The 27500-nt window shown below is 44.5% G+C and overlaps 1 protein-coding gene across 2 annotated transcripts in view; it reads left to right on the top strand.

The window, feature by feature from the left end:
- Positions 1-4124: 4124 nt before the first annotated feature.
- LOC139751410 (uncharacterized) overlaps positions 4125-27500 on the top strand; it is a 313203-nt gene continuing 289827 nt past the window's right edge. Inside the window, exons 1-2 of one of the 2 annotated variants that reach the window (XM_071666799.1) lie at positions 4125-4230; positions 16757-17340. The gene's annotated coding sequence lies outside the window, so the exon portion shown is untranslated. Of the gene's footprint in view, positions 4389-16756; positions 17341-27500 lie in introns of both variants that reach the window. The other variant, XM_071666798.1, reaches the window with a different exon arrangement.

Genomic DNA, 27500 nt, shown 5'->3' with positions numbered 1-27500 from the left:
TGTGTGTGTGTGTGTGTGTGTGTGTGTGTGTGTGTGTGTGTGTGTGTGTGTGCAATTAAGTATTTGTAATTACATTTTTGTACTAGAAGGGGAGGGGGATCTATATTCGTAAAATCCCATTTGATAAAAATTATCTGTTATTACGTCCCTCTTTGTCACTGTCCCCCAGATCTCTGTTCCTCTGCAACGGTTAATAACCCGATCCCTCCCTACACCTCAATATCAGCTCCTGTTGCCTGGCCTCTATGTCCACAGCTTCTGGTCTGCCTCATGTGTAGATCCTTCTGCTGGTCTCTCTCATGGACACCCAGAAGAACACCTTCCTGAACCATTTCTCTGACCGGTTCCACTCACTGCTGCTATTTCCCTTTGCTTCATTTGAATCTGAATTCCTTCAATCGTTTCGATTTGGTCATCGATCTCTTTCACTACAGTTCCCAGGTCTTAACTTTTGTTATATACTTTCTGAGACTCTTTTCAAATCTTAAATACATTCCACAGTTTCTTAATATCTTCGTCCATTCATTGTAACTTATGACCCTGTTTCTCAATTACTGGGGAAATTTTTTTCAGATTTTTTTCAGTATGGTGCCATATGTTTCGACCTTGACTCTTCTCTGACCTTCTGACCTTCACAAGTGAAGCCCTCAAAATCCCTGTCATCCAGACTCCAACCTGATCCACCGGCAACACTACGGGCTAACTACATTACTTTCTAATTCTATTTCTTGATCAGCTTGCCTCTCACCTTCCCTGGAGTATCAGTCAGTTTTAAGTCTCTGTATAAAAGTAACGCTGACCTTAGCACAAAACCTCAATCCTACACTGTCCACTCATAAACCTACACTGTCCACTTACAGTCCTACACTGACCAATCACAGCCCTACACTGTCCACTCACAATTCTACACTGTCCACTCACAATTCTACACTGTCCACTCACAATCCTACACTGTCCACTCACAATCCTACACTGTCCACTCACAATTCTACACTGTCCACTCACAATTCTACACTGTCCACTCACAATCCTACACTGTCCACTCACAATTCTACACTGTCCACTCACAATCCTACACTGTCCACTCACAATCTCACACTGTCCACTCACAATTCTACACTGTCCACTCACAATCCTACACTGTCCACTCACAATCCTACACTGTCCACTCACAATCTCACACTGTCCACTCACAATTCTACACTGTCCACTCACAACCCTACACTGTCCACTCACAATCCTACACTGTCCACTCACAATCTCACACTGTCCACTCACAATCCTACACTGTCCACTCACAGTCCTACACTGTCTACCTAGTCTCACACTGTCCACTCACAATTCCATAGGTGAATAGCTGGAATTAAGTGAATTAGAAAGTCTGAGGAAAAACATATCGAATTGATGTATGAATATAATTTGGAGTTTATTGCTTATTGGTAACGGAGTTAGCTGTTAGCAGTGTCCACTCACGAGAGCCTCCACATGACCGGAGCCAAGATCATGCACTAGAAACAATAGTATAATCAATACTATAATGAAGTCATGCAGACATTGCTAACAGCTAACTCCGTTACCAATAAGCAGTAAACTCTAAATTATATTCATACAACAATTCGATCTATTTTTGTTCGGAGTTTCTCTCTAGTTCACTTAATTCCAGCTATTCACATTTTTTTCTGCGTCTCTAACACATGTCTGACCAGTACACTGGTCTGAGCGCTGCCCCACACTCAGGTCCACGTCTCTGTTTACTCTAAGAGTGAGGTGGTCACCACTGGGGTATCAGGTGCTTGCTGATGCTGTAGTCTCTATCTCTTCTTTCTCTCAAAAAACTAAGAGCTGGTCCCGGGTGCTGCCGACCAGTCTGACTCTGTGTGTCATTGCACGTTTTGATCACCTATTTGTACTGTACGGGGAGAGAGTCCTACACTGGTGGGATCCCATCTCTTGAACATTCACGACTATCGTACAGTTTCTTAAATCTATGAATCTTGTCTGCATGAACCATGTCCGAAGTCATTCTGTTCCATTCATCCACCAGTCTTATACAAGAAAATTTCTTATCTACATCTTTTTAACAGGTTTCTTGCATGACTACATGTTATGTCCTCTGGTTGTCGTACCCCTTCATCTTTCGAAGACCTGTCCACTGTCTGCGTCATCAAGCTGGTTTAAGAACTTGAAGGTTGTGATTACGTCACCCTTCACTATTCTCTCCTCCAAAGTGGTGTATTTAAGGTTTCTAGTCTTTCCTTATAACTCAGCCGCCATATGTGTGTGTGTGTGTGTGTGTGTGTGTGTGTGTGTGTGTGTGTGTGTGTAATTACCTATTTGTATCGTACTGGTGAGAGATTTACACTCGTGTATTTGCCTCGTTCAACCTCGTATATATATGCATCATGTCTTTACTATAACGTATGTATACACATACACACACCCGAGCCTGAGCTCTGTACACTCAAAGACACAACCATCTTCCCTGATTTGGGTGTAAACTTGACGGGAAGGTTGAGCCAATCTACACACGTGACTGTGACACATATGCAGGTGGCAGGCTTGACCGATACCTGTGAAGCGAGTTGCCAGTTCACCATTCACTGGTGCGCTGATGGTTGGTTACTACAACTTATGCGCACTTCAGTCGTTCTTCCATGACCAACACATGCGTAGCTTGAGCATATGTCAGGTCTAAGAACAGAGGCTACATCCTCCAATGTTTATACACATCCACAATATCCCTGAACCCATCAAATACCTGGTGAGGGTTGATTACATGTAACATGTTACATGTGACATGTTTGCAATTCATTACACAACAGTGTTGTAAATATAGATTACTGTGGTATTCATACCACGTAGTCAATAACTGTAAACTTCCTCACGCATATAAGAAGACTTTACTGCGTCTGATGTGACCGTTACATATGTAAACAACGATTCTCTGTCATGTTCAATTGTCTGTTTATTCACGTATGTAGGCAACCCGAAACTTGCAGCTGATCATGTATACCATCCAATCACATGTTGTCACTAGCTGAGTTTCATAGTGTTTCGACAGTTTTCACTCATCATCAGACAGAGCAGGGAAGACAGCTGTGTCTTCGATTGTACCCATGTATCGACCAACCCCAGACGGAGGATGAAAACCAGGGCTCAGCCAGCGTCGACTGCCACGCCCCAGGATTCGAACCCATGTGGATCAGACCTCAGGCTAGCTCTTACTATTCAAGGTCAGTAACAGTAAATGCTACACCACGGAGGCCCGTGTGTGTGTGTGTGTGTGTGTGTGTGTGTGTATGCTACCCTGTAGGAAGATGTCACCACACCTGGTGACGTGTATTCAGCCTGGAACCGATGCCACTTCCAGTCTACCCCACCACCACCACAGTCCTGGCCACACACCTCAGGCTGGGGTACGGCGGCGGGTTTCTCTCTCTCTCTCTCTCTCTCTCTCTCTCTGATCTGTCTGCTTGTCTTCCCTTGTTTGTTTGTTTGCTTGCGTGTGCGTCACAGCTTGTTTGTTAACCGTGTTTGTCTTTCGTTTTTTCTTTACGTCTGTCTCTTCCAGTCTCCCTCCTTAACTGAAATCTCTCTATCTCTCTCTCTCCTCTCGCTTCATTCCTTCTCCCTTCTTTTCATTCTCAGTCTCCATCCCTCTCGCGTCCTCCCGCTAAGGTCACAGCGTTCCTCTGGCCTTACACTACCCAGAGCACATTCCAAGGTCCCTTTTTAAATCAGTAATTTAAATTCCTGAGAGCGCATTCCACAACCCCTTGAGCTTCAGGTCACACCTCTCCCGTTGTTCGCTACATATCTAATCGTATTCCTTCCTAGGTGCTGTGGTGTCTTCATTCTTCCAGAACTGCGCTTGTCCGATCCTGCAAGCGTGCGGTGTTGACGCTCACATCAATGGCTCCGCGAGGTGTCAAATCTGCGTTGTTAGCCTCGTCATCTTCATCTGATACGACACCAGACTCGGAATGATGGTTACTTGTACTTCCGTGATGGTGGTGGACGTAGCCTACCAGAGGATCCGTGCCAGGTGAGCACGTCAGGTAAGGACGTCCAGGCACCAGGTACCCTCTCACCCAGTAATGTTTACCAGGCGGTTGACGTCACAGGTGTTCGTGAGCGTGACAGGGCGTGAGGCTGCGGCAACGTTTGTGTGAGTCAGTCTGGCCGTGGACGCCGTCAGGGTGAGGGGCCTGCCGCTGCGCTCGCTGCCGGGTCAGTTGTGTGTCAGCTTCCCTCTTGCCCTCCTGTTGTCATACCGCCCACCTCTCTCTCTCTCTCCCCGCCTCACCCTCTGTGTTCCACTGATGTTTCACCAGTGTTACCAGTGGTTACCTGACTATCGCTGGGAGAGTGTTACAGTGTTACTCGAGGTGTGTTGCTGTTTTCCTGAAGATGTTACAATAAGTATTTTCAACTGTTGATAACGGTATTACTGTGTTACTTCAAGTGTTGGCGCTACCGGTGATGTGTTGCTGTGACAACTAGATGTGAGAAAGTGTATTAGTAGGGTCTACTTTACTGTTACTAGTGGTGTATTGCTGTGTTACGAGTGAATAGTTGAAATGTTACTGGTGATGTGTTACTGGCTGTATGAATAAGTTACTGGTCGTGTGTTACTGCTTTTATCTGTTGCTGTGTTGTTGGTGGCGTCGGTGTGTTAATGTGATGTGTTACTCTTCTACTAACAATGGTGTGAGGTGTTACATGTATGGAATGTTGCATTATTGGTGTTGCGTTACCGTTGCAGGTGGCATGTTTCAGCTCGTGTGTTGCTATTACAGTGGTAGTGTGTTACTAATTTACTATTAAGTTACTGTATGAATGGTAGTGTTACGGTCCCACAAGCAGTGTTACTGATTCATGTTACTGTGATACAAAAACTGGTATGCTTTATTTGTGGTGTTATGTTACTGTGTCACTCTTGATGTGTTGCTTAACAGCAATAGAGTTGATTTTGTCAGTGTTGATGTTACTGTGTTGCACATTTTCTGGTATGTTGTTGGTGTTGTGTTACTGGTAGTGTGTTACTCTGTTACTGGTGGCTCGTTACTGTCAGCAGTGTTGTGTTACTGCTGATTTGTTACTGTCACAAGTGTTGTGTTACAGATGGTCTGTTACTGTGTTATTGGTGCTGTGTTAGTGATTGTCACTATCACTGGTGCTGTGTTACACATGGCTTGTTACTGTGACAATGATGCTGTGTTTCTGGTAGTCTGTTGCTAACACTGGTATTGTGTTACTAAAGGATTTTCTCTGTCACTAGTGCTATGTCACTGATGGTTCGTTACAGTGTTATAGGTGTTGTGTTACTGGAAGTTTATTCCTGTCACTAGTAGCGTGTTACAATGGGTTGTTATTGTGCCATTGGTGCTGTGTTACTAGAAACTTGTTACTGCCACTGACACTATGTCACAGGTGGTTTAGTACTGTGTCACTGGCGTTACGTTCCTGGTAATGTGTTACTGAGTCACCGTTGCTGTGTTATCTGTGGTTTCTTACTACTGTGAATGATGCTGTGTTACTTTTAATAACTGTGTTACTCGTTTTTTGCATGTCACTGGTGCTTTACTACTGTTGGTTTGTGATTGTGTCACTGGTATTGTGTTACTGCTGGTTTGTGATTGTGTCACTGATGCTGTGTTATTGGTGGTTTGTTACTGTGTTGTTGATCTGTGTTACTGGTAGTCTGTTACAGTCACTGGTACTACGTTACTGGTGGTTTGTTACTGTGTCAACTAGTGCTATGTTATCTATAGGTTGTCACAGTCACGGGACTATGTTACTGATGGTCTGGTGCTATGTTCCTAATGGCTTGTTAGTGGTTAGTTAGTTAGTTGTTAGTGATGGTGTGTTATCGTCACTGGCATTGTTAATTGGTGGATGCTATTCCATCACTAATGGTTGTTACAGAGAGTGTTGCTGCGTTACTGCTCGCTTGCTACTGTCACTGGTGCTGTGTTTCTCGCGGGTTTAAACTGGTGCTGTGTAACTGGCAGTTTGTTTCTGTCACTGAGGCTGCGTTACTGGTGGTTTTTACTGTGTCACTAGATTTTTGTTACTCTATCACTAATGCTATTACTGGTGATTTACTTGTGTTACTGATAGTGTGCTGCCGTCACTGGTGCTCTGTTACAGATGATCTGTTATCGTTACTGATGCTGTGTTACTGGTGCCTTGTTACGACCGCCAATATCGTGTAACTGGTGGTTTATTGTGGTTAATGATTGGTAAATACATTTGGTTCAGTCCGGGAGAGAGTTTGTGGGGTCCCATCTCTTCACCTTACTAGCTCATCCAGTAGCATTTAAAGTTCCCATGTTCAGTGTGCTCAAGCTATCCACTCACTACCCTCACACCAGAGCAGTACTCTCTTACATCTACTCCTCCCACACCTCCCTGGTGTATGGGTTAGCGTTGCTGATCATGACGCACTCACCGGCCACACGGGGTCAGGCCCAGAGAGGTTAACTCAGGTGTTGCCGGACTTCACATGCTCGAGGTTACACAGCGATCCAAGATTTACATTTTGCGAGACTGTATCATAATACTTCTTACCCTAAACAAGACAACATTTCCCTCCTACTGGAAGTAGCGCAGTCTTGAGCTGCGTGAGTCTTTAAAAACTCCCCAGGAAACAGGAGGACTCTTTCATACACATTAGTCCAGGGGTAATATAAAGGGAGAGAGAGAGAGAGAGAGAGAGAGAGAGAGAGAGAGAGAGAGAGAGAGAGAGAGAGAGAGAGAGAGAGAGAGAGAGAGAGGGGGGGGGGGGGAATACTGCCCAATGCAGTAATCCTCCGTATTCCCCGCGTTTCGCAGACGACGACTAAAAGGGGCAGGAGCAAGGGGCTGACACCCCCCCCCCCCCCACCTCCCCTTTCTTATATTTCAGTTTCAAAAAGATGGAACAGAGAAAGTAGCCAGGCGGGAAGTGCTCATCTTCTTAGAAGGCTCAGGTTGGGAAGTCTGAATGAATGTGGATGTAACCAAGGTGAGAGGAAAGGAGAGATAGGTAGTATGTTTGAGGAAAGGAACCTGAATGCTGTGGATATGAATGAGACAAAGTTCAAGGGCAAAGTGGAAAAATGGTTTAGAAATATCTTAAAACTTAGGTTATGGGTTGATGGCATGGCAAAAGCTATGGAAGGAGTAGCCCTACACCTGACGCAGGCGTTGTTGGAGTCTGTGAGAGAGTGTAAACAGGTGAACTCCAGACTGATGTGGGTAAAAATGAAAGTGGATTGCGAGAGATGGTGATTACTTATTAGTGCTCATGCACCTGACCATCAGAAGAAAGATCATAAGAGGCAAGTGTTTTGGGAGCAGCTGAGAGAGTGTGTAAACAGTTTTGATGCAAGAAACCGGGTTGAAGTGATAGGTAATTTAAATGCAATAGTACGTAGTGTTCCAGTTGAGGATACAATTAAGGGGGAAGGGATGAGGTATTCAGTAATGTGAATGGAAATGGTGAAGAGCTTGTGGAGTAGTGTACTGAAAAACGACTGGTCATTGGGAATACCTGGTATAAGAAGGACATGGCCCCTAGTCCCCGGCATCATGGGGCGCTAAGAATCTCCAGGTTCCCGCCTGACTCTACTGCCAATGAGAGGAAGGACTCTGGCAGTAGTAGTACCGGCCCCTCCCACGACCTTTCCCTCTCTGTTAAACCTTCCTCTTTTTCTATTCACTATACCAACATTCGTGGTCTCCTAGTAACCTCACCTTTCCCTCTCTATTAGATCTTCCTCTTTTTCTATTCACTATACCAACATTCATGGTCTCTCTAGTAACCTCACCTTTCCCTCTCTATTAGATCTTCCTCTTTTTCCTATTCACTATACCAACATTCCTGGACTCTCTAGTAACCTCTCCTCTGTTGAACACCATCTGTCTAGTACCTCTCCTAATACCTTTCTTCTCTCTGAGACACAGTTGTCTCATATTCATATTCAAATATAAGTTCCACTCACGATTCCGGTTCAAAGGTGGTGTTTGTACTTATTCCAACTTCAACACACCTGTTGCACACTTCAAGGACCTTGAGTCACCAAATTTTGATGTTATGCGGCTCAACCACTACATTTTTCCTCTGTTTCGCCTATTACTCTCCTAATTCTACAAATTCTACATCTTTCTTTGACTATCTAAACGCCTGTCATGAGACTGTGATATAGATATACCCTCATCCGCAAGCCGAGATCCTCTACCTCTAAGATCTTAATGTTCACCATAGGGAAGGGTTGAATTCTTCCCCTACGGATGGTGGAGGGAGTGAAACCCTTACGTTCTCCATTCTTAATAATTTAGAGCAAATTATCTCCAATCATACCCATATTCCTGACCGCTGTAAACACTCTCCTAATATTCTGGATTCGTTTTTCACCTTTAGTCCATCCTGCTGTAAGTACACAATCTCGCCCCCAGTTGGTTCATCCAATCACATCCATATAAATGAATCTAATCACACCCATATAAATCAATCTATTTTAAAGACACCTTCCCCTCCAGCAGCCCCTTCTTAGCGTAAATACTGACACCTCAACAAGGTTGACTGGAATAACTTTCGTAACTTCTTTTCCGACTTTCCTTGCGTGTCTCTTATGTGGTTACGCTTCTATCTCCACTAAACGCATAGCAGAGATTGATTATTCTTGTGGGAATGGAAACATTTATCCTCTCTTCCTCAAAAACGACTTCTTCATCCATTCTATGGTTCAACTTTACCTATTCTGAGGCCAGTCAGGTAAGCGATCAGGCATATCGGGCTTGGAAAAACTCTCCTTCTTCTGGCTCCCATTCAGTTTTTAAAATTTCCCGTAATCGCTGATAGCACGTTATCCGTGGAGCAAAGCGTTCATCTATTCGAAGAAAGTACGATAACCTCTCCTCGTCATCCACTGATAGGTCTTTCTGGTCTTTAGCTTAGGGCATCTCTAACAACTTCTGTCACTCTACCTTTTCTTCACTCTTCTGTTCTGACGGTACTATAGCAGACAAAGCAACTCATTTTGGTTCTCGTTTCCTCTATACCCCCACCTTGGATGACTCCAACATTCCTTCACCTCCTAATGCGCCTCTTACTAATTCTATGCGCCTCCTAGTAATCTCTTTTTGGACTGTCCGAAAAGCTCTTCTCTCTCTGGCATTCATCCCCGTGTACTGAAAGAGTGTGCCTCTGGACTTGCACCTGTGCGTGCTTCTCTGTTCCGTTTCTGTTTAAAACCAAAGCTTTTCCTTCTCTTTTGAACTATGCAATGATACATCCCTTCCCTAAGAAGGGTGACCATTCTGATCCCTCTAATTATCGTGTTGTTGCTTTGACATCTACCTTTTACAAAGTTTTTAAATCCCTCCTCAACTCCCATATCCTTAGACACCTCGAAAATCACAGTCATCTCTCTGATCACCAGTATGGTTTCCGTAAGGCGAGATCCAATGGTGATGTTCTCTCCTATCTCACTAATGTCAGGCCGTCATCCCTGAAAGGTTTTGGGGTCATGTGTAGTTGTCCTTGACGTATTCAAGGCTTTTGTCAGGGTGTGGCATTGGAGTCTCATCTCTAAGCTCCCGTCTTTTGGCTTCCATCCCTTACTTTGCTCCTTCATGTCTAGCTTCCTCTCCGACCGATCTTTCTCTGTGGTTGTTGATGCATCAGCCTCCGCCTTTTCTCCACCAACAGCGGTGTCCCTCAAGGTTCTGTCCTGTCCCCTACACTTTTTTTCCTCTATCTTGTCGATTTCCTCTCCTCCACAAATAATCCAATGCACTCATGCGCTGACGACTCAACACTGCATTAATCCACATCCTTCAATTCTGCCCCTTCTTCTCTCACTCGATCTGCATCTCGTCTTGACTCAAGCTTCCTCAATAAACTCATACTTGGACAGGATATCTCGGTGGGGTAGACAAAATCATTGTTAAGTTTAATGTCTCCAAGTTTTTAATGTCTCCAGTTTTTATCCATCTCTTCATCGAAAACTCCTCACAACTCTCGTCTCTCCTTTGATGATTCTGTAATTCAACCTCTTGAGTTAATGAACTTATTTGGAATTACTGTAACATCCTCTCTTTCTTGGAAACCCTACATCACGGGAATAGCTAAGTCTACCTCTAAATCTGGGTGTCCTGTTTAGATGTCGACACTTCTTTTCCTCTGAACAGTTACTACGTTTATACAAAGGATTGATTCGTCCTTGTTATGGAGCACTGCTCTCACATCTGGGGTGGTGCTAGTTCTGCATCCTTACTTGATAGATTAAGTCGAAAGCAGTCCGAATTATAAGCTGTGCCAAACTTAACGTTCCTGCCCTACGTTGCAATTTTGGTTCACTTTCCCTCTTCTATAGGTATTACTTTGGCTTTTGCTCCCGAGAGCTGGCTCCTTATGAGCCCCCACCACTAGGTAGACCATGCAATACTCGGCAAGCTGCTGCGTCACATGATTACCGTGTGGCCATCGGTAACTTAAGAGCGGGCCTTTTTGATAACTGTTTCTTCCCCTACACGTCAAAGCTTTGGAATTCTCTTCCTTCTCTTGTCTTTCCCAGTAACAATGACCCGGCACATCAAAAAAGAAAATGAATGGGTTTTCCGCTTCCTCTAAAATACGTAAATATTTTCCCTTGTCTTTTCTTTTATCCGTTCAGTATTCTCTCTATATTTCAATTAAGGCCCAGCCTTGACGTGGACTTTTGTCCGAGACTAGAACCTTCAACGTAAGAAATAAAAGTATACGTATGTACGTAGGAAAGATGGTCAGCGGGCATTATTGGGTTACATACTAATTGACAGGCGTGCAAAAAGAAAGACTGAAGGATGTAAATGTGCTAAAAAGTGCAGCTGGTGAGAATTCTGATCATTGCCTTTAGAGGCAAAGGTGATGATTTTTAGAGGTTTTAGGAAAAGAGAAAATGTTTTGGGTGAGAATAAGTGAGCTTGGAAAAGAAACCTGTGTGAAGAAATGCCAGGAAAAACTGAGTGCAGAATGGCAAAAGATGAGAATAAATGAAGCTAGGAGAGTGGGTGAGGAATGGGGGATGTTTAGGGAAGCAGTGCTGGCTATTGAGAGAGATGCGTGTGGCATGCGCAAGTAGGGAGGTGGGCAGATTAGAAAAGGTCGTGAGTGGTGGGATGACGAAGTAAAGTTGTCGGTGAAAAAGTAAAGAGAGAGATATATGGGCGTTGCTTACAAGGAAGGAGTGCAAACGACTGGGAGATGTATGAGAGAAATCTGCAGGAGGTCAAGAGGAAGAGGCAGGAGTTGAAAAAGAGGGCAAACGAGAGTTGGGTGAGCGAGTATAGATAAACTTCAGTGAACTGTGGGGCTTGGTTTAGGTCAGGAGCCTGTGGTTTCAGTTCATAGCTAGAAAATGGATGTGACTAAATGCAACCTTTGTTTGTCTGTTCCTGGCGCTACCTCGCTAACATGAGAAGCGGTGATCAAGTATGATATATATATATATATATATATATATATATATATATATATATATATATATATATATATATATACATGAGATTGTCGTGATATGGCCATAAAGTTGCTCGTACCGTCTCAGAAACAGTGAATACATATAACGCAAACAGGTTCTTGCCGTATTTCTTGCTGTGGTTTCTAGTACTCTGGTACTGCACGTCAAGAACTGTTCACTATCGACGTCGCCCAACATATTCAGATCTTGTAGGCGGGTCCCACGTGATCCCTCTCTCGGTCCTTCTCCTACCTCGTCGCGGGCAGCTCTGTAGCCCTCAGCCTTCCAGTTTAGCTCAGCCCTCATCATTCATGTAGCATGTCAGTCTGCACTTCTCTGGACCCTTTCAATGAGATCTTCCTTCTTCTTCAGTTGACTAGACTTGAGAGGCATGCTCTAAATTTTGTCCGATATACTTTGTAAATACCTTGCCACAAGTTTACTTATCCACATACTTAAAAGTCATTATAATATTTGTTGTGAAGCAATTCTCCTGTCTCACTGTTCTCCTGAGGTGCAACTCTGGCAACAGGCTAGGCACAAAGTCGACCCTAAGTCTCCTTCACATGAAATGCTGTAGCTTATTTCCCGTGAGATGATATTGACACAAGGCCTTCTATTTCTGTGTCCCATCCTCGCTGTACACTTGATGGATTGACTTTCATCAACCAATTACCACACGAACTATGGCGTACCCTCAAATTATTGTAAGGCGATGCAGTCATCTTAATTATCGCATGACCTTGACAACACCCACGAAATCGTTTGGGTACGAATCTAGTCCACCAGGTAAGTTATCTACATACACCAAGAACAGCAGCGGTCTCGAAGGCCGAGCCCTGCAGCACGCCATTGCCTGACCCAGCCCACCGCGACAATACTCCTTTAGCGCGGGTCCTACACCCTCCACTCCTGTAATCATCTACCTACTGGAGTCTACCCCTTCTTCTTGCCAATAGTTCTAGCTTGTTTACCAACCTCCGGTGCGGTACAGTGTCAAAAGCTTTTTGTCAGTCTAGGAACACACAGTCTACCCATCCATTTCTTTGATCTAAGATGGCTCTCCCCTTCCCATACAAGTCTAAGAGATTCGTGGTGCATGACCTCGTTTCCTAGATCCGTATTGTCTCTCAGTCAAGCAGTTGACCTCCTCAAGCAGCCATACATTTGCTTCCTGATTATCTTTTCCAGTGTTTGACAGACCACACTGGAGACTGGTGTGTAATCTAGTGCGATTTCCAGATCCATTTTCTTAATCATGGGCAAGACTCTTGTCAGCTTCCACATCTTTGGAACACCATCTCTCTCCACTGACCTTCTGGAGAACATATCGAGCGGCCCAGCAAGTGCCTCAGCGCTGGACACTGATGTCACTGGTGCTGTGTTGCTGGTGATCTGTTATTGTCACTGTTGCTCTGTAACTGGTTATTTGTTACCATTGCCGGTGATGTGTTACTCTCTGTTATACTGGTGGTGTGTTACTGTTATACTGGTGGTGTGTTAATATTAGTTTTGCTGTTACTAATACTGTGTTACCAATGGTTTATCACTGTGTCACCTGTGCAATATTACTGTTATTTTGTTCCTATGTTACTGGTGATTTCTCGTTGTCACTTGTGTTGTTTACTCATTGTTTGCTACTGCGTCACCAGTGCTTTGTATGGTCGTTTGTTACTGCTCACTGGTACAGTGTTACTAGTCGTTTGTAACTGCCACTGATATCATATTACTGGTGGTGTGTTACCTATGTCACTGGTGCTGTGTTTCTCGTGGTTCGTTACTCTCACTAATACTGTGTTACTGGCGGTTTATCACTGTTACTGCTACAGAGTTACGCGTCAATTATTATTCTACTCGCTGGTGCTGTGTTGCTAGTGGTCTGTTACTGTGTTACTGGTGGTCTGTTACAGTATTACTGTACTCTACTGTATCAATGGATTGTCTTTGTGTTACTGGTGCTATGTTACGGTGGTTCTTTACGGTGTTACTGGTACTGTGTTACTAGGGGTTCTTTACGGCGTTACTGGTGCTGTGTTACTAGGGGGTTCTTTACGGTGTTACTGGTGCTGTGTTCCTGGTGCTGTGTTCCTGGTCCTTGCTACTCTTCCTGGTAAGACTCCTTACCTACTAGTAAGACCATCACAGAGACCCAGGGGAGTCATGGTCCCAAGCCAGAACCCTGGGTCACTCCGCTGATGGATGCTGTGTTACTAATGGCTTGCTGCTTTCACTCTTGGCTCATTACTGCGTCGCTACTGCTGTGTTGCTGTTGGTTCGTTGCTGTGTCATCGGTGCTGTCATATTTGTGGCTTGTTGCTGATGCTACTTCTGTGTTGCTGTCACTGATACTGTGTTACTCATCAGTTGTTACTGAGTCACTGGTGCTGTGTTGTTAGTGACTTGTTATTGTGTATCGGCTTTGTTACTGTGTTACTCGGAGTTTACTACTGTCACTTAGAGTGTTACTAGATGTTTGTTATCTCACAGATGCTATGTTACTCTCACTGGTGCTGTGTTACTGATGGTTTCTTACAGTCGTTAGTGTTGTGTTACTAATGGCGTGTTGTAGCTGCTGTTGTTACTATTAGTAACTGATGGCTTCGTACTGTAACGCTATTACTGTGTTACTGGTGGTCTGTTGATGTCCCTGGTGTTATGTGACAAGTGGTTACTTAGTTACTGTGCTGTTACAGGTGCAGTGTTACCGGTGGCTTCTACTCTCTCGGTGACGCTGCGTCACTTTTGGTTTGTAACTCTGCCACTGGTGGCGTTGTTGCCGGTTTACACAACTTTCTCACTGACGGTTTGTTACTGCGACATTTGTAACGTGTTACAGTTGGTTCAGTCCAGCATCTGAGGTGACTGGTTATGTTTCGCTGGTGTGTTACTGCTAATGTTTTGTCACTGTTACCGATGGTTGGTTTCTTACTGTATGTCTGGTAATTCGACACTAGTGATTTATCACTGTGTTACCACTGCTTTATTACTGTGTTACCGCTGCTTTATTACTGTGTTACCGCTGCTTTATTACTGTGTTACCGCTGCTTTATTACTGTGTTACCGCTGCTTTATTACTGTGTTACCGCTGCTTTATTACTGTTACCGCTGCTTTATTACTGTGTTACCACTGCTTTATTACTGTGTTACCGCCGCTTTATTACTGTGTTACCGCTGCTTTATTACTGTTACCGCTGCTTTATTACTGTGTTACCGCTGCTTTATTACTGTGTTACCACTGCTTTATTACTGTGTTACCACTGCTTTATTACTGTGTTACCACTGCTTTATCACTGTGTTACCGCTGCTTTATTACTGTGTTACCGCTGCTTTATTACTGTGTTACCGCTGCTTTATTACTGTGTTACCGCTGCTTTATTACTGTGTTACCACTGCTTTATTACTGTGTTACCGCCGCTTTATTACTGTGTTACCGCTGCTTTATTACTGTGTTACCGCTGCTTTATTACTGTGTTACCACTGCTTTATTACTGTGTTACCCTGCTTTATACTGTTACCACTGCTTTATTACTGTGTTACCACTGCTTTATCACTGTGTTACCGCTGCTTTATTACTGTGTTACCGCTGCTTTATTACTGTGTTACCGCTGCTTTATTACTGTGTTACCGCCGCTTTATTACTGTGTTACCGCTGCTTTATCACTGTGTTACCACTGCTTTATTACTGTGTTACCGCTGCTTTATCACTGTGTTACCACTGCTTTATTACTGTTACCGCTGCTTTATTACTGTGTTACCACTGCTTTATTACTGTGTTACCGCTGCTTTATTACTGTGTTACCGCTGCTTTATTACTGTGTCATCGCTGCTTTATTACTGTGTTACCACTGCTTTATTACTGTGTTACCGCTGCTTTATTATTGTGTTACCGCTGCTTTATTACTGTGTTACCACTGCTTTATTACTGTGTTACCGCTGCTTTATTACTGTGTTACCGCTGCTTTATTATTGTGTTACCGCTGCTTTATTATTGTGTTACCGCTGCTTTATTACTGTGTTACCGCTGCTTTATTACTGTGTTACCGCTGCTTTATTACTGTGTTACCGCTGCTTTATTATTGTGTTACCGCTGCTTTATTACTGTGTTACCACTGCTTTATTACTGTGTTACCGCTGCTTTATTACTGTGTTACCTCTGCTTTATTACTTGTGTTACCGCTGCTTTATACTGTGTTACCGATGCTTTATTACTGTGTTACCGCTGCTTTATTACTGTGTTACCGCTGCTTTATTACTGTGTTACCCCGCTGCTTTATTACTGTGTTACCGCTGCTTTATTACTGTGTTACCGCTGCTCTTATTACTGTGTTACCGCTGCTTTATTATCTGTGTTAAACCCCCGCTGCTTTATTACTGTGTTACCCGCTTGCCTTTATTACTGTGTTACCACTGCTTTATTACTGTGTTTACCGCTGCTTTATTACTGTGTTACCACTCTGCTTATTACTTGTGTTACCGCTGCTTTATTACTGTGTTACCGCTGCTTTATTACTGTGTCATCGCTGCTTTATTACTGTGTTACCGCTGCTTTATTACTGTGTTACCACTGCTTTATTACTGTGTTACCGCTGCTTTATTACTGTGTTACCACTGCTTTATTACTGTGTTACCGCTGCTTTATTACTGTGTTACCTCTGCTTTATTACTGTGTCATCGCTGCTTTATTTTCAACGGCGTTACAGGTGGTTTGGTAAGGTCACGGTCTGGTTGTTCTTACTGCAGGTGTTTTCCTTCCCCTAACGTGTGACCAGCAAATCTTTACCGTCACTTTCATGTTGTTACTTTCACTAGAGCAGTGTTACTGGTGGCTTGTGGTCACTGTTAGTATCTTACACTGTTACTGTTGTAAATTTCGCTAGTGCCGTGTTACTGGTGGCCTGTGATTATCATTCTAATGTTACCCTGTTACCGTTGGTGTATGGCTGCGTACTAATAGGTATGTTACTGTGCTAGTGGAGGAGTGTTACTGTATCATTCATGTGTTACTACAGGACTGGAGGTGTACTACTGGTGACATGTTACTGGTGGGGTGTTACAGTGTGTCATGACGTTACTAGTGTTTTACCGCCACACACTGATGGTGTGTTACTAGGTCAGTGGTACACCATTCACATCCAGACGAGTTCTCTCAATCATGTTCTAGTGTTGTTATCATGTCCTTTTTCTATTCATGTTAACATTTCCCACTCTTTACTTGTGTGTGTGTGTGTGTGAACGCTGAGGTGTGACCTGGACCACGTTACTTGCAGGTACCACTAAAGGAGAGCAACTAGGGGAGGATGGGGGAGTTCCAGCCCTGATGCTGTCCTCAGCAACACAGTACCCGTGGCAACACAAGGAGCACAGTGACGTGGCAACACAAGGAGCACAGTGACGTGGCAACACAAGGAGCACAGTGACGTGGCAACACAAGGAGCACAGTGACGTGGCAACACAAGGAGCACAGTGACGTGGCAACACAAGGACCACAGAGACGTGGCAACACAAGGACCACAGTGACGTGGCAACACAAGGACCACAGAGACGTGGCAACACAAGGAGCACAGTGACGTGGCAACACAAGGACCACAGTGATAACTTATAACAACCTGTTCAACCTGTTAAGTGCAAGGTCTAATGTGACGATATGTGAACAATGATGAACAAAGAACATCGCGAAAGTGAAAAGTGTTTCCTCGGAAAGCAACACAGATCCCCGGGTGTCCCAGGAAAGGGTCTTTGCTAGTTGGCCACCGGCGCAACACAGTGTTGCCGGAGTGTTGGTGACGGCAAGTGGCCAGCAGCATGACAGGAGGACCAGAGCCGGGCGTCACACACCCCACGCCCGTGACAGGTAAGTGGATCATTAGTGTCAAGTGTCATCTGGCTGGCTGAGGGACGCTCCCCTTATGGAAGAACAGTAGGAGGGGGTGTCGCTAAAGGGGCGCCATGGTAGACTTACAGAGGGGAATCTCGACCTTAAGGTGCTGCCGTCACCAGTACGGCCGAAAATAATATTTCTCCACAGATAATGGACGCCCACACCCACACAGCTATTAACATTAGGAACATCTGGTATTTAACATTATCTGATATCTATCATTGGTTTAACATTGTTTATATCATCATGAGATGTGTTAATCTAGGGTGCCTATCGATGGTGCTATGGGAAGGTCTAGTCTCACTGGGTTCTGGGGCTGTGGGAAGGTCTAGTCCAGTCCCACTGGGTTCTGGAGTTGTGGGAAGGTCTAATCCCACTGGGTTCTGGGGCTGTGGGAAGGTCTAGTCCCACTGGGTTCTAGGGTTGTAGGAAGGTCTAATCCCACTGGGTTCTGGGTCTGTGGGAAGGTCTAGTCCCACTGGGTTCTGGGGCTGTGGGAAGGTCTAGTCTCAGTGGGTTCTAGGGCTGTGGGAAGGTCTAATCCTAACGTGCAACACCAGTGATGTCTACAGATCACGCCTAAACCTTCCAGCCCTTGAACCATGTCTCTTGGTCAAGCCCTTTGAGAGAGAGAGAAAAAAAAGATAAGCGTGGGCAACGGTTTGTGAGAAGTGGTCGCAGGTGGGGTGACCTGCCAGGGGCTGGGGAAGTGGAGTTGCAGGTGATGAGACTGGTACACACAACCCCCTCCAACCCGACCTACACGCCACCTGCATCTCCGACCTAAGGTAATTGTCGCATCGTCAACATCCAAGGTGTGCCATCCCTGGTGATTGCTGGTAACTACCCTCACTCCTCTGTGTGTGTGTGTGTGTGTGTGTGTGTGTGTGTGTGTGTGTGTGTGTGTGTGTGTGTGTGTGTGTGTATTATTCGTGGGCTTATGTATACAAACTAATGGTCTTTCGGACGTGACAAGAAATCTACTGTCCCTGCAGGATTTTGAGAGTAACTACCTACTTACCTACGAGAACCTACATCGATCGACATGTTGCTGGAGAGAGAGAGTACTTACTTACTTACTTACTTACTTACTTACTTACTTACTTACTTACTTACTTACTTACATCCGATTAATTACGACGAGATTTTACAAAAAGACATGGCTAATGCGTCGCGCTCACCGCAGGAAAACATAAAGAACGAGTCGTAATGAGTTGCGTGTATGTTTGTGGCTTTGATAAGAGCAGCCCACGTGTGGGTGAGGCAGGGGGGGAAAGCCAGCACACTCGGTCTGAAGGGAATAAAAACTTGACAGCCACCGAAGTGAAGCCTCATTGCTCAGCTGTCACTAACCCTCCCGATACCCAGGCGGGTAGGACTTCCCTGGTAGGTGGCGGTCTACCACCTACTGCCAACCAGAGAGAGAGAGAGAGAGAGAGAGAGAGAGAGAGAGAGAGAGAGAGAGAGAGAGAGAGAGAGAAGACTCCCAGCAACTCACCAGGCCCCCCCGTGGCCGTCATAGCGGCACGTGAGGGAGACACTCCCGCATTTCACTGCAGCACCGTGCGGTACCTGGTCTACTCCCGCGCCTCCTTCCTCATGCCATCCCTCATCACGTGACACCACCTCATCCTCTCACGCCGCTGTCGTGATCGCGTGGCAGCCCTGGCAACCAGTCAGGCTGGTGCAGCAGGACGGGTGTATATTCCGCTAAGAACACACGAACACGAATTCGTGCAACTGTTTACCTGGTAATTCGTACACACACGAACACGAATTCGTGCAACTGTTTACCTGGTAATTCGTACAAGACATTGCCCAATAAAAGATACGAAATATTCGTTGTACGCTACAATAACGGAGACGATTAAAGTGTCATTTAGTGGGAATCATAACACCTTGGAGAATTTCCCGGTAGTGAATTGCCCGGATGCAAATCAACTAGCGGTTAATTATCCCGTAATGAAGCAGGAGCTTCAGTGCTATTTTATCAGATCACAAACAAGCCATTACCCAATTATCTGGCGGTGGGAAGATCATTAGTGGGTCATCCTGCAGTAAGTAGTCCGGAACCAAAAGATTCGACGGCGATGAAATTGATAGCGAACATTTGTGGCGAATCATCGGTCGGCCACATACCCGGGTATTGAGAGCCAGATGGTTTGGTGGTGTATTATACGGGTAGCCACAACTAGTCACGTGGTGCCACAGGCAGAGCCTGGGACCTGACGGGTCGTGGCCACTGGCCTGTAGCACTGCTGAGGCTCATACCCAACACTAGCCCCTAGGGGTCGTGGCCACTGGCCTGAAGCACTGCTAAGCAGCAACAGCGGAGGTGGTTGACCTGGGAGAGGCAGACCTCCTTGCAACACCGCATTAGTGGAATATCAAATCTCACCAACTCTCACGTCACTTATACTTTCCTCCGCTGGCGTAAACTCTACGTCAAGTAGACACATTCAGACCAACACGTAGGCAAACACCTGAGCACGGACCAAGAGCCTCCTGCAGTGGGGGTCCGAAGTTCTGCTTGCTGCTGGTCCCAGGACGGCGCGGCGGGCCAGGTAGTACCTTGAGGGGTCATGCCATGTTGCTGGTCCTGCAGGCCAGCCCGTTACCAACGACGCTCATGCTATCCCCACACCTCTCTCTCTCTCTCTCTCTCTCTCTCTCTCTCTCTCTCTCTCTCTCTCTCTCTCTCTCTCTCTCTCATTCATCGGCCTCTGAAAACTATACTGGAGTCTTCGATCTTTGCCAAGATCCTCAGATCGGCTTCAGCAATATTTCAGCAAGACCCGACCTTTGTCTGAGTGTTATGTGAACAAAACATTTTGTTGTTGGAGAAGATCATTTCCATTTACGCAGTTGTCGAACAAATGACGTAATTTGTTGTAAATGCGTAGTTCTGATACTGACAATCGTATCATGGGGTCTCTGGAAGGCTGAGGGGACGGCCGATGGACTAGCCCTGACGTAGTATCTCGGTGGAGGGTGCGAGGCGTGAGGTGGGCGCGGCTCGTATTCCCAGGGTGTGGTTATTAGGTGGAGGGTGTCATTAGTGTGTGTGCTGGAGCCATGCAAGGGTGCGGGTGTGGTTGCTGGGGGGTGAGCGTGAGTACTGGTGCAGGAGTTATGGCAGGTGCTAGGGAGATGTGGGTGTGACCACTGGGGGCCTGCTTACTGTAGCAGGTACTGTGGTGGTATGGGTGTGTGTACTGGTGGCTTTGGTACTGTAGCAGGTACTGTGGTGGTATGGGTGTGTGTACTGGTGGCCTTGGTACTGTAGCAGGTATTGTGGTGGTATGGGTGTGTGTACTGGTGGCCTTGGGACTATAGCAGGTACTGTGGTGGTATGGGTGTAAGTACTGGTGGTCTTCGTACAGTAGCAGGTACTGGGGTGGTATGGGTGTGAGTACTGGAGGCCTTGGTACTGCAGCAGGTACTGGGGTGGTATGGGTGTGTGTACTGGTGGTCTTCGTACAGTAGCAGGTACTGGGGTGGTGTGGGTGTGAGTACTGGAGGCCTTCGTACCGCAGCAGGTTCTGGGGTGGTGTGGGTGTCGGTGCTGGAGGATAGTGGTCAGGCTTGGCTGAGGTTTGCCTTTAATGACCCAAGACGCCCTGAGGTCCGGACAGGCTGTGGTCCAGGGCTGATGCCCGTAGTTGAAGGCAGGAACTTAATCCAAGGGATAAGGCACGGGGCTGAAACTAGGACCTGTTACCAGGGGTTGGGGCTTGGGACTAGGACAAGGGACTGAAACATGGGCTCTGAGCAGGGGCTGGAGCCTAGGACTATAGCCAGAGGCTGGGACCAAGTGCTGCAGAATATATGCTATGGTCAGAGCCTGGAACCAGGGGCCGGAAACTAGAGCTATGACAGAGGCTAAAACCAGGGGCTCGAGCAAGGGGCTCAGGCCAGAGGCTCCTGGAACTAAAGGCTGGAGCCCGGAGCTAAAGCCAGAGACTGGAAACAAAGGCTGAAGCCTCATGCTAAGGCCAGAGGTTGGGAACGGGGGCTGGAGCCTGGGTCTGGGGTCATGAGTTGGAGCCTGTGGCTGGAGCCTAAGGCAAGAGCCTCGTGCAACGCCCAGGGGCTGAAGCCTGGTGTTGGATGATGTGCCTGGAGGTTAGGAATGGGGACAGGGACCGTGGACTGGGGCTGAATCTTGGGATGGGAAACTGGGTCTGAGGCCTGGGACTGGCGATAGGGAGCAGGGACAGAGGCTTGGGCCAGGAACTGAGCAAAGACTGGGCCAGGGCTCTGGGCCAGGGGATGGTGTCTGAGGTTGGAAACCAGCCTTAGACTGTGTTAGCCTCAGTCTTCCTATTGCGTCAGTCTCAAAGAGAGAGAGAGAGAGAGAGAGAGAGAGAGAGAGAGAGAGAGAGAGAGAGAGAGAGAGAGAGAGAGAGAGAGAGAGAAAAGAATCCTTCATATTCCATCCTCTTCCTCTCCAGATCACAGGCACTATGACCGTACACATCACCAGCTGAGTGTACACTATAGTGGTCTCAGGCTGTCTATCTGATGGTCTCCCGTGGGATTGAAAGTGCTCTGGACTGGAGCGTAGTATCACCTGACAGGAGCTCTGGTGAGGTCTCTGTCTCCAACTTCGTTAACGTCTGCCTGACACAGTAGAGGGCCCCGTAATACCAGGTTCAGGCCCCCGTGGCCCTCCATGGTCTCAACCATGAGTGTCAGGTGTCAACAACAGCTCCGCAATTGTGGAAAGACGTCACGTTCATTGTGGTTCAGGGATCGTTTGCATGTGTGCGTAGGTGCTTGTGTGAGAGTGTGAGTGTACATAAGAGAGAGAGGAGGGAGGGAGGGAGGGAGGATTCTCTCATTTCACGTGGTGATGGCATACTTAAGATAAAAGCAAGGTAGCAGCAGAGACAATTAGCAGGATTCTTATAGCATACTTCCCATCCCATGCAAGGTCGTCGCGTCTCCTCCCCCCCTCACTCACACTGCTGGTCGTACAGCCTGAGGAAGGGAGAGAAGCGTCAATTCGTGCCTCCTCTACACACTCTACTAGTCTAGCGCTTAGGGGGGAGGGTCGCCACTCGTGCCTCCCCCACACACTCTGCTGGTCGTGAGGCCTGAGGGAGGGAGGGTCGCCACTTGTGCCTCCTCCTCACACTCTGTTCATCACAACACTACTCCCCCACCCTCTCCTCCTCACCATTAAGTCATCAGCGGGAGGAACACTCCAATTTATAGTTTTGTGTCTGAAGATCAATTGGCTTTTTTTCCGCACGTCTACCTGTGATGTGACACTGTAATCATAACGTGATCGTTAAGCGGCAATTGATGGGTATTAAGGGAACATGAATACACACCTTCAATTATAAACGAAGATGCATATTACATACAATAGATATGAGAACAGAATATCGGGCATGTAAAGCGTATGAAACGTCTATTCATATCGGTGATAATCTTAGCGAAAAAAGACTAAATTCTTTTTTTCAATCAACGAAGGAATATTGGATTCTAAATAAAGAAACCCTGACTCTTAAGTTAGAGAGTCGTTAACACCGGTACTATACCTGCTAACCTTCCGTCTCCACACACACACACACACACACGACATATATACATTCGACCAAACCCGATTGTGTCGGGTTAGCACAGCGGTCTCACTACCCTCAGGATCCCGTCTTGCAGCGGGACGGCCGGCCACTGGCAGCGGTATCGGAGAACCCACCACCTGCCCACTAACCCATAAAGGCCTCCACTAACTGACATCTCCACCAGGAGGCCATCACATTCCAGGCCGTGGTCAGCTCTCGTCGGCGGGCTTACACACACACACACACACACACACACACACACACACACACACACAGATGTACCAGAGGGAGTGGTAAGCAGGGAGATACTTTCTGTTTTACTGTCCTGTCTAAATCTATATAGATTAGGAATTCAGAGATGGTCTTACTATCCTCCAGCAGATGATCCCGTCACAGACCATCAGGTCTTCTGTTACCTGGTTACACCGTGTACTCTCTGACTGTGGTCTTTCACTGCGTCCTGTTGTTGAGTTGTTGGGGCCCTGGGCAAGAGAAACGTCGTGTGCTGATATACAGTAGGTGCCGTGGCTTGAGTGAGGCACGGGAGCCACTACCCCTCCCTAGCCACTACACCACAGAGACCCGTGTGTGTGTGTGTATGTGTGTGTGTGTGTGTGTGTGTGTGTGTGTGTGTGTGTGTGTGTGTGTGTGTGATATCCTAAGTGTTCAGACCAAACCTATGCATATAACAATACACATTCCTCCCTTCATAATGAATGACAGTCAGCACTAGTGAAGATGTCGGCTACAGAGGAGGACCACAGCCCAAAACACTCACTCACTCACTTGTCCTATGAAGTTCATGACAGATCCACCATAAGGCTGGACCATCCTGAAGTGAATTCAGAGTCATGTACTGAGGGGAGATCATCGTCATTTGAAATTACACTGAGACAGGTTTAAGTACGCAGTGGTATTCAGTACTCCCATGTGTGACAGTGGTACCGGATGACACTATAACGGATGAACGGTGGTACCGGATGATAATATAACGGATGAACGGTGGCATCCGAAACCGCGTGTTGGGTCCGGTCCGGTTATGTGAGGTGATACGTCAGGCAAGAGAGAAGTACTATTGTCTCCAGCATGCACTCCGAGGGCACCTCCGCTGGTGCTGCGTCCTATATCAGATGACCTCTTGCTGGAAACTGGATGCCTTTCAATCGTATACCGCTCGATCTCCTGTTCTGCACTGGCTGATAGCCGGTCAGATACTGTGTGATATCCTGTCCGATATTGGGCGATGTCGTGTCAAGCACGGGGTAATATCCTGTAAGATCCTGGGTGTGACATGGAGGATCATACACCGTGACATTCCACGCTGATACGTAAGCTTATCTGTTGCTGAACACGACACGCGTCTGGGTCAGTGGAGACCCGCCGCTGGCAAGCACAAGGCAAAGCAAAGTCCAGGTGCGGGAAGTGGCCACACTGCCCGTGTGATGTCCCGGTGCTGGAAGCGGCCACACTGCCCGTGTGATGTCCCGGTGCTGGAAGGGGCCACACTGCCCGTGTGATGTCCCGGTGCTGGAAGCGGCCACACTGCCCGTGTGATGTCCCGGTGCTGGAAGTGGCCTCACTGCCCGTGTGATGTCCCGGTGCGGAGAGGGCCTCAACCGAAGGTGTGTGATGACGGGGTGAGGGAACGGGAGACCAACAGCCCCGAACTGTGGCACACTGCTCCGCCGTATCTCTAGATGTTGGCACACCAGGACACGTGTTGTCATGGATCTAGAGGTTTTGGCACACCAGGACACATGTTGTCATGGATCTAGAGGTTTTGGCACACCAGGACACGTGTTGTCATGGATCTAGAGGTTTTGGCACACCAGGACACATGTTGTCATGGATCTAGAGGTGTTGGTACACCAGGATACATGTTCTCATGGATCTAGAGGTGTTGGCACACCAGATCACATGTTGTCATGGATCTAGAGGTGTTGGCACACCAGATCACATGTTGTCATGGATCTAGAGGCGTTGGCACACCAGGACACATGTTCTCATGGATCTAGAGGTTCTGGCACACCAGGACACATGTTCTCATGGATTTAGAAGTTCTGGCACACCAGGACACATGTTGTCATGGAACTAGAGGTGTTGGCACACCAGGACACATGTTGTCATGGACACAGAGGTGTTGGCACACCAGGACACATGTTGTCATGGATCTAGAGGCGTTGGCACACCAGGACACATGTTCTCATGGATCTAGAGGTTCTGGCACACCAGGACACATGTTATCATGGATCTACAGGTGTTGGCACATCAAGACACATGTTGTCATGGATCTAGTGGTGTTGGCCCACCAGGACACATGTTGTCATGGACCTAAAGGTGCTGGCACACCAGGACATATGTTGTCAAGGGTCTAGAGGTGCTGGCACACCAGGACACATGTTATCATTGATCTAGAGGCGTTGGCACACCAGGACACATGTTGTCAAGGATCTACAGGTATTGGCACACCGGGACACATGTTGTCATGGATCTAGTGGTGTTGGCACACTAGGACACATGTTGTCATGGAACTAGAGGTGTTGGCACACCAGGACACATGTTGTCATGGATCTAGAGGTGCTGGCACACCAGGACACATGTTGTCATGGACCTAAAGGTTTTGGCACACCAGGAAACATGTTGTCATGGACCTAAAGGTGTTGGCACACCAGGACATATGCTGTCATGGACCTAAAGGTGTTGGCACACCAGGACACATGTTGTCATGGACCTAAAGGTGTTTGCACAACAGGACACATGTCGTCATGGATCTAGAGGTGCTATCACACCAGGATACATGTTATCATGGATCTAGAGGTGTTAGCACACCAGGAGACATGTTGTCATGGATCTAGAGGTGATGGCACACCAGGACACATGTCATAGATCTAGAGGTGTTGTCACACCAGAAAACATGTTGTCATGGATCCAGTGGTGCTGGCACACCAGGACACATGTTGTCATGGATCTAGAGGTGTTGGCACACCAGGACCCACATGTTGTCCAGGGAGGGATTTTCTGGTTCGTCATGAAAACCAGGTTTGAGGAAAATGTGCACTTACTCATGATATTACTACTACTACTAATGCTACTACTGCTAATAATAATAATAATAATAATAATAATAATAATAATAATAATAATAATAATAATAATAATAATAATAATAATAATAATAATAATAATAATAATAATAATAATAATAATAATAATAATAATAATGATAATAATAATAACAATAATAATAATTACTATTATTATTATTATTATTATTATTATTATTATTATTATTATTATTATTATTATTATTATTATTATTATTATTATTATTATTATTATTATTATTATTATTATTATTATTATTATTATTATTATTATTATTATTATTATTATTATTATTATTATTATTATTATTATTATTATTATTATTATTATTATTATTATTATTATTATTATTATTATTATTATTATTATTATTATTATTATTATTATTATTATTATTATTATTATTATTATTATTATTATTATTATTATTATTATTATTATTATTATTATTATTATTATTATTATTATTATTATTATTATTATTATTATTATTATTATTATTATTATTATTATTATTATTATTATTATTATTATTATTATTATTATTATTATTATTATTATTATTATTATTATTATTATTATTATTATTATTATTATTATTATTATTATCATTATTATCATTATTATCATTATTATCATTATTATCATTATTATCATTATTATCATTATTATCATTATTATCATTATTATCATTATTATCATTATTATCATTATTATCATTATTATCATTATTATCATTATTATCATTATTATCATTATTATCATTATTATCATTATTATCATTATTATCATTATTATCATTATTATCATTATTATCATTATTATCATTATTATCATTATTATCATTATTATCATTATTATCATTATTATCATTATTATCATTATTATCATTATTATCATTATTATCATTATTATCATTATTATCATTATTATCATTATTATCATTATTATCATTATTATCATTATTATCATTATTATCATTATTATCATTATTATCATTATTATCATTATTATCATTATTATCATTATTATCATTATTATCATTATTATCATTATTATCATTATTATCATTATTATCATTATTATCATTATTATCATTATTATCATTATTATCATTATTATCATTATTATCATTATTATCATTATTATCATTATTATCATTATTATCATTATTATCATTATTATCATTATTATCATTATTATCATTATTATCATTATTATCATTATTATCATTATTATCATTATTATCATTATTATCATTATTATCATTATTATCATTATTATCATTATTATCATTATTATCATTATTATCATTATTATCATTATTATCATTATTATCATTATTATCATTATTATCATTATTATCATTATTATCATTATTATCATTATTATCATTATTATCATTATTATCATTATTATCATTATTATCATTATTATCATTATTATCATTATTAT

Source organism: Panulirus ornatus, chromosome 11 (genome assembly GCF_036320965.1).
Source record: "Panulirus ornatus isolate Po-2019 chromosome 11, ASM3632096v1, whole genome shotgun sequence".
NCBI classification, from domain to species: domain Eukaryota; kingdom Metazoa; phylum Arthropoda; class Malacostraca; order Decapoda; family Palinuridae; genus Panulirus; species Panulirus ornatus.
Note: the sequence above shows the minus strand (reverse complement) of the source record. Positions and strands in the feature narration are given on the sequence as shown.